Here is an 8,407-nt window from a genome sequence, read left to right on the forward strand (position 1 = left end):
AAGGCTTGTTTATATCTTCTATTTACTATAATTTACACAGAAAGAACTTTTTAACAGCTCTACACACATAATGCTGCTTTATCTGTGACAGACATCTAAAATGAATGGGTGAAAATTAAAGTTATTTCACCTGGTCTGTGAGTTTCTAATAATAATCTAAAAACAGATCAGTCGTGTCCTGTGTAGCACACATGTTGAATTTGAACACATTTGCCTTGTAACTCTCAGCACGGACCGCAGTTTGTCCGGCATGTGTTTCATAAATGTGTCCGTGCACCTGTGCGCGTTTATCTGTCTGCTCCTGTGCCACTTTGCACGATTTGTTTACGTCGTGTTGTAGCCACGAATACTCTGAAATAACTATGACACCTCAAGATTCTTCAAGGGTCACACACCCACTTTGGACCTGACCTTTATCCCCACGCTGAGCTGAAAGGCTGAATCTGACTGGCTGAGTCTGACTGGCGTGACATTTACAGTCCAGTGGTGTGGTGGATTGTAAGGACCCTGAAAGAAATGTATGTTTTTAATATTATAGGCTTTAATTTACAAGTAATTTGTAATTTATTACTAATTATTCCACCATTGGGCATCTTATTTTGAGTGATATTTTCAGATATTTCAGCAATCTAAAAGATTTGGAGTGTTTCTGAATAAAATATTTTAGATATCCCACATTTACAAGTAAGATTGGTGGCGTTTGCGTGTCATTCTGTCTGTAAATGCGATAGCTCGAAAGGTTTTGAGCTAATTCTGACAAAACTTTAAAGGGGGGGTGTAGACTGGGCTTGCATCCACAAGAGAAATATCATGTCATGTGACCTCTGACCTCACTTTTACATTTTACTTCTGCTTTTCTTTCAAGTTGACCCCAAAATGTGTTTTATTTTTAAAAATAAAGTATCATCAAAAGAAAGAGAATGAGCTGCCCGCAGTATAAGATTAAATAATGAGCTCAAGTTATTCATGACCACCTATTTACAAATCAATAGCTATTATCCATTATCTACATACTGTTTGTGTAATCAAAGTAAACCTCTGTCATGCTACCATTAATGGATTTTTACTGCACTACAAACTTCTACAAGTAGGTTTAAAAAGAAAAAAAAAACCCAAAATGAATGTTTACAAAATAAAATACTATTCCTATTAAAGTAAATACTCCCCACAGAGTGGAGGTTTGCACTCTTGGATTACTTCATCGTAATCTGTGGTTACAGAGTCAGCAGATATTCTAAATACACCTGCCTGAAGTTTAAAATTAACACAACGAAAATAGGTTTGTAAGAAGCGACATACAAGGATTGGCTAAATAAATATAATTTTACTCATATAACCTTTTAAAAAATGTTCCTTATTGGATAAAAAAGTATTGAAAACGATCCCGTCTTCGTTTCACTTTCTAAACTAACTCCGTGGCTTGAGTGTTGAAGCTCCGGTACATTTCCACACTGGTGCTATGATGAGGCTCAGGCCCAAACTACACTGGCACCATCCTGTTTTTTATCTGTAACAAAGCCCCAGTTCCGTCACATCCCTGAGACTAAGTCAATATTTGGAGGTGAAGGTTTGTGGGAATTTCTCCACCGCTGATCAAAACTGGCTGAGAGGGAGGCGCATCTATTGCAAAGCACCTCTCTCCTCCCTGTGACACTGAGTTTTGCTCTGTGTGCTGCAATTGTTAGGGCCACATTTGCATTACAGGCACCAGCGCCCTCCCTACCCCCACCCTCACGCACATTTCCCACTCACACGGATGGGCTTACTGTCTTTTCTGATTTTAATCACCTGATAAGGACCCCAGTGTGTGCCATCAGCTCGGCACTGTGCTGTAGTCAAACTTAATAATGCCAGTAACACAGCCAGGTTTTATGAGCCATAACCAGTCATCATTAAAAGTCATTAGCAAACATCAGCCTTGTAAAAAGGCCGCAGTCGGTCTCGAGAGCCCCACAAGAGCCATGAAGAGAGAGAGATAAAGATGCATCAGTAAGCAAGACAAGCAAGCAGTGATGGATAAGTGTGATAAGACAAAGGAAGTGGGAAATGTCCCGAGTTTTTACGGGATCCTTGTTGGCACCGCGCTCTCGCATTCTTCTCTGCGTGTGCGCAGAGCTGCGTGCCTTTCTCTCGTGTTTTGTTTCCCTGCGAGTGCCTTCCAGCATTCCTTGCCTGTGCATGAGGGGGAGAGAGTGGTGTTTTGGATAAAATATTGAATTAGAGAAAAAGAGGCAGAGAGGGAGAAATGAAAGAGAGGGAGAAATATTGACTCCTTCTGGGAAGGAGCGAGACGGCAACGCCTTTCCAATAACCATAAACCCACTGGGCTGAAAATAGATGGGCCGAATGAATAAACGAATGTGTTCATCCCACATGAGCTCTTCTCTTTCACGGACGGCAGAGGAATGGAGGTGACCCCCCTCCCCGACACCACAACAACCGCCACCACCACCACAACAACCTCCTTCCCTCTCTAACTATCTATCTATATCTCTCCTCTTTCATTTATTCACCATGACGAGAGATATTAACTGGAACAAAACAGGTGTTTATGGGAAGCCGTCACTTGAATGATGTCTTTCAAACACACACAGACACACTCTCACTCAACACATACCTCTTTCTGTAAAGGTGTCGACATCAGTGCCTGTGAAACAAGAGTAACATCTGTTTCACATTTCACACTACTCCCCCCCACTTCATATGTCACGGGCCATGTGGACATGCTTTACTTCACACACACACACACACACACACACACACACACACACACACACACACACACACACACACACACACACACACACACACACACCCTCCTGTTTCCTTGACTTTAGAGGACATTACATTGACTTGCATTCATTTCCTGGAGACTTACCGTAACCAGCACTTTCCTAACCCTTATTACCGAAACACTAACCAAGGCTTAACCCTTAAATCTAATGCTTTCCATCGTGGGACTTTCTTTCTGTCCCCACTGGGGGACTGTGTAAACAACCTCTTGTCCCCACTACGCAATTTAAAAAAGAACATGTTGCTCTTAGGAAGCAGGGGGAGCGTGATGGTGTAAATTCTTTCTTTCCTTTTTGTTTTTTTTTCTAAGCATTTCATTGGGGAGTCCTCTTTTCTTGTTTCTTTTCTTAAAGCGTAGCTTCTCCCATTTCTTCTCTTCTACCTCCCCTCTCCCTGGTGATTTATCACCACACAGTTCCACTCCGTGCTCAAAAATACACAGACAGCTGAATATTACAGCCATATGCGACAGCTGAACATCTCATTCCTGAACTGTGGGCATTAATCTGCTCCTATATCTGGTTTACTTAGAAGGGTTGGATTTGCGGGTTCAGGCACTGATTGTTATGTGGTAAGGTCCGACTTGTAGGTGTTAAATGGACTTGAGGTCAGTGCTCTCTGTGCAGGCCTGCTCCGCTAAACTTGGAAAACACTTTCTTTTAGGGGGCCTGCATCCTATGTGGGCAATGATGTGTTGAAACCTTCCCACAAAGCTGGGAGAACAACATAAAATATTACGGCAGTCTGAAGCAATAAGAGCAAGTCACTGGGCCTGAGGGGCCTAACCCAAACACTGTACAGGGGTGTCTGCATGCTTTAGTCCCATACTGTTTACTTTTGGTTGTATTTGCAAAGTTTTGAGATGTCCTGTCTCCACCCTGGTTCTACTGAGAGAAATGGAATTTAGTTTGCGGCTGAAAAATGACATCTTAAAAACTCAAAGTGCATCACAGTTTATTTCCAGAGAACTCGCTGTGAACAGTTTTCATTGGGAATGTTGTCGTGACCCAATGAGTACCAAAGAAAACCCTTAAAAGTGAAGCCCATTGATTGGATTGTTTCCACCGTAGCTTAAAATTGACATACCTTATCCAGAAATGATGATGTAAAGAAGAAGATATCTTAGATTTTCTGTGTTTTGTCATGGGTGAATAGTCACTTCATGCATTGTGGTGAGGATAGTTTGACAGTGTGAGACGGGGTTAACCAGACCATCAAGATTACCCACTGTAGTAATCAGCTGCAACCACTATCGCCTGTGTGTTCTCATTCATCTGATCCTTCATTCAGCTGCTCGCCGGCTTCTCGTTTCAGTCAGTCATTTCTCACTTTGTTCATTCAGCTGTAATTACAGACCCCGACCAGCCTGCACAGTCTCGCTTCCGAGAACCGTCGCGTCGCTCTCTTTTTTTCCTTCTGCTTTATTCATTTACCAGACCTTCAGCTCACCCCTCGCAGCGATCCTGTCACCCTCCTGACCCTCTTTTCACTCCTCCTTCTCCTCAATCTCCTTTCCCACATTGCCCACTCCTCGCTCTCCACCTCGCTCGCTGGGAAGTCATGTGACTTCTCTGAAGCTGAGCCCTATAAACCAGCAGTACTTGGGGGGCTCAGTGTCTATACTGCTCTGTGATTGGCTCTTGCATTCACACGCTGTTCACACACACATACACACTGCAGACCCCCTGTGTACCTCTTTCAGGAACAAATGTGATCCTTCACATTAAGGAGTGGGGGTGCTGCCGTGCATCTGTGTTTGTGTGTGTGCAACGGTCCCTTTTGATTTTTGGTGTTTAATGAGTGGGAACTTCTCACAAGGTGAAATTAAGTATGCACACACATAAGCCCGAGCAGTGCCATTTGTTTTATGTTGGGGGTGTGCGTGCTGCAGCAGGCCAGTGGCTGAATGGAGTCGATTCAGAGGGCTCGGCATTGGGGCTTTTTTAATCCAATTGGATCCTTGTTGAGACAAAACAGAAGAGCCTGTCAGCTATTGGCAGAAAAGTGCCACTGTTCATATTCAAACTCCTCGGTTTGGATTGAAGGCTCCTGTCGAGTTTAATTTGCAGTGAGAGCCTGTAAAATCTAATGTATACTTTGAAACGAGCCACAGAGAGTTGTTTTGGGCTTTTCAAGATCCCATGTTTTTATCCCGCTCTGATATTCCATCTGGCACGGCTGGTGTAGTTTCAGGAAGTGACATGAATGGTTAATGATTTGAATCAGTGTTGAAACAACACTAAAGAGAGCTGATAAAGAAACAAAGGAAATGTCGTTGATGGTTTAATGCCTTATTATGTAACTGACTGACAGCCAGAGGCTGACACCTTTTTGCACACATTTCCTTAAGCTGTCAGTTCATTCTCTGCAGTGCGTGTGTGTGCTGGCAGGTAAGTGCTGGTTGGTCCACTTCTTTTGGTTCAGACTTAAATCTCAACAGCTTTTGGATGGATTCCTTTGAAATCTTCATCGAGAAATTCACAATCACTGGAGGATCAATAACAACTGCTGTGGTGATCCCCCTGCTTTTCCCTCTGTACCACTGAATGAGTCATTTATCCCGTGAAGCGCAATATCTGCATTTACAAAATGAGTTGGCATGCATTTTTGTACAGATGTTCATATGCCTTAGAGGATCGATCCTAATCACTTTGGTGATCCCGCTTTTCTGAGAGAGCTTTAGCAATGACACATTTTTGGCTCCGGTGCTGCATTTAAAAGTCCCTTGCTATTTTCCCATATTCCATCTACTGCTTGCCGCTTTGAGTGACAGAAGAATGAAAACCATAATGTGCATTACATTTTCATTATTTTCTTTGAAAAGTCCCATAAAGAATTCAATATTTTTGTTTGACTACAGATATCAGAACTACGTCTTTGTTCCACCTTAATTTTGGTCTTTTTAATCTCCCAAGTTTTTCGCCAGGGACAAGTGGTCTGTTTTTGTTTGTTCTTTTGTTTTTAACTTTATCCCCATTTAATATAGAGAGCACACTTCCATGAAAGATGAGGACAGGCCAAGTCCATGAGGTTGTCTGTAAAACAAAGCCCACTTAAAAACTGCAGTTCCTGGTATGGCCACTTGAGGCTACCCCAAAAGGAATCCCTTCAGACTCCCCATAAAGAAAACTACTGAAGTTTAAAATTTGATCGACAAGTATCCTGTCGCAAGCAGCTGTAGTGAATGACTGACTGTGCTCCTGTTGCATTTTAATAATGTTAGCTGATAATTGCTTGCAAAAACTTTGTGCTCCGTGTAGCCCAGTGGCAAACAGATGGAATTAGAGACTGTTTATTGTAATTATTATTAAAGGTGTTTTATTTTGTTCAGTTAAAAGCACTCATGATTGGAGAGAGACTCTAAAGAAAAAATCCAAATTATTTTGTATGGAATTGCATTATTTGTGTTATTTATTTATTTATTTTGTTTCTCAAAGGTTATTTTTTGACCTGGATACAAATGCAGTCCAACCAATGGGATTGTTTGTCCCGCCTTGTTTTTCATGTTTGGTTGCGCTGCTAAGGCTGCTTAGACCACACGCGCCATAGCAGTACCTGTGGGGAAAACGTGGTAGCTGTTGAAACAGCGAAGCTGTTGGTGTCTGCTTGATTAGCCGCCAGATTTGGATAGCCGAAGCTAGTTTTATGAATACGAAGTGCTTTGCACTGGTGAGTAACGAAACTGTTATAGCCGCTGATCGGCATCCTGAAATGTTAATGTTGTTCGCTTCAAAAAAAACAAACGCTAATGGTGACGGTACTATGCAAGTAGCTAGCGAGTGTGCTAAACGCTCACTCCCGTTGTTAAGCGTTAGTTGAGAACTTATTAGCTGTTGTTAGGTTAAGGAAAAAACAGTATGTCTATCTGTTGTATTGAAATGTTTTATTGTGTTACTTTTATTCATCACTGTTGTTACTTGACCGTGAGCAGAGTATATTGAGTTTGCTGCTTTTAATGAGCAGTGTGAATTGCTTTAATGATTGGTGATAGCTACATTGCCATGTAATGAAAACGTTTAGAATTTGATTAGTTGTACAACATTAGAAATTGAAACACATTTTGTTCATGATTTATACTTTAAACAGAAGTGTTAGTTAAGTGTGAACCGTGTTCATTTGAAGTAATTCTGACCTCACTCTTAGGTCAGGTTTTTTGAGTTGGAGAAAGGAGCCGAGACTCCTCGGAGAACATTGGATTACAGACTTTGTGGAAATCCGCAGAAGAGGAATAATTTTCCATTGCAATGGATGGCGAGCCACAGCCCATTTGGAATTAAATCTTGAAGTCTGGTTGCCTGAACTGTGGTAGGACAAAACAGTGCAAACCATACATCGATCGTGGACTGAACTCACACCAATAACTCACCAGATCACCAAACAGGCCTGATCTGGATCCTATTGACACTTTAAAAGACCCGGGTCTAACATTCTTTTCTTTTTTATTTTGGGTATCTGTGCGCGCACACACAATTTTGGTTGTTATTGTAAAGGCAATACAGTGCACAAATTTCAAATACAGTTGAACTATTGCTTCATCATTTGCAGTTGTGTTTTCATTGTGGTTACCCATCCTCTGGGCTCCTGTCGTTCCTGAAATCTTCTGATTTGCCCATTGTTTATATATTTTGTTACATACTGGTTACAGTGTAAAAGTGGCGAGCCAGCCAGGAGCCTTGAATTAATGGGTGACGATAGTGAAGCATATTTTGTGTGATTGAGCTTTTGGTAAGACCGTCTGTCGCACCAAAAGATGGATTTTGTTGAAAAATTAGGTATTAAGGTCCCAAATGCTGTCATAGTGCGTGGGGTAACAGGATCAGAAAAGGATGAAGAGATTTTTGAGTTCTTAAAGCAGTACGGCTCTATTAGTAGGGTCCTCACCATTGATGATCAAGTATCTGAATTCAACAAGGATCAGATAGTGGAGTATAACTCAGGAGTAGCAGTGCAAACATTAGGACCCTTGTTGCCCTATGTCCACCCCTCAGCTGCCAATCCTGATGTAGTATTTTCTGTACATACTTTGACAGATGTTTATTCCCAGAGAGTTGGGGGGAGTGTCACAGATACTTACCTGAGTGAACTGCGAGGAATAGCCAAGCTAAGTGGGAAAGATTTTGAAGAGGTACTGAGAGAGGTGATGACAAAAATTGAAAAGTCTGTGGGTGTCGCCGAAGAAAGTGTTGCACTCAGTACTGAGGTTGAAATAGAGGAAGTTGATCATACTGACAGGCCCAGCCAGACCCCTGCTACTTTTATTGAATCAGCTGGTATTTCAGTCTGTCCTAAGCTTGGCCACGCTGATGATGAATATCGCACACCGACTTTAAGCTCTGGAACCAAGAGATCCCTGACTCTAAATCCTGGTGAGCTTAACCCACCAGACGTACAGAGAATTGTGGTTGAACACATTGTAAAGAGTGATGATAAGATGTCACGTACCCATTCCACCTTGAGACTGAGAGCTTTTTCTGGGAAGATTCCCCGGCCATATAATGAAGCTGATTATGATACTTGGTGCTCTCATGTTGATTTAATGATGGAGGACACTTCTGTTTCTGACTTGGAGAAGACTCATAAAATTCTCGAGAGCCTCCTCATTCCTGCTTCAGAT

At 42.0% G+C, this 8,407-nt stretch overlaps 1 long non-coding RNA gene across 1 annotated transcript; it reads left to right on the forward strand.

Moving 5' to 3' along the window:
* The first annotated feature begins 6,053 nt into the window (after positions 1-6,053).
* On the forward strand, positions 6,054-7,331 carry LOC308390299. Its single transcript, XR_013970424.1, has 2 exons — positions 6,054-6,462; positions 6,937-7,331. It is a non-coding gene; the product is annotated as an uncharacterized lncRNA (long non-coding RNA).
* Positions 7,332-8,407: the final 1,076 nt, after the last annotated feature.

This window comes from Rhamphochromis sp. 'chilingali', assembly GCF_963969265.1.
Source record: "Rhamphochromis sp. 'chilingali' genome assembly, chromosome: 22".
NCBI lineage: Eukaryota > Metazoa > Chordata > Actinopteri > Cichliformes > Cichlidae > Rhamphochromis > Rhamphochromis sp. 'chilingali'.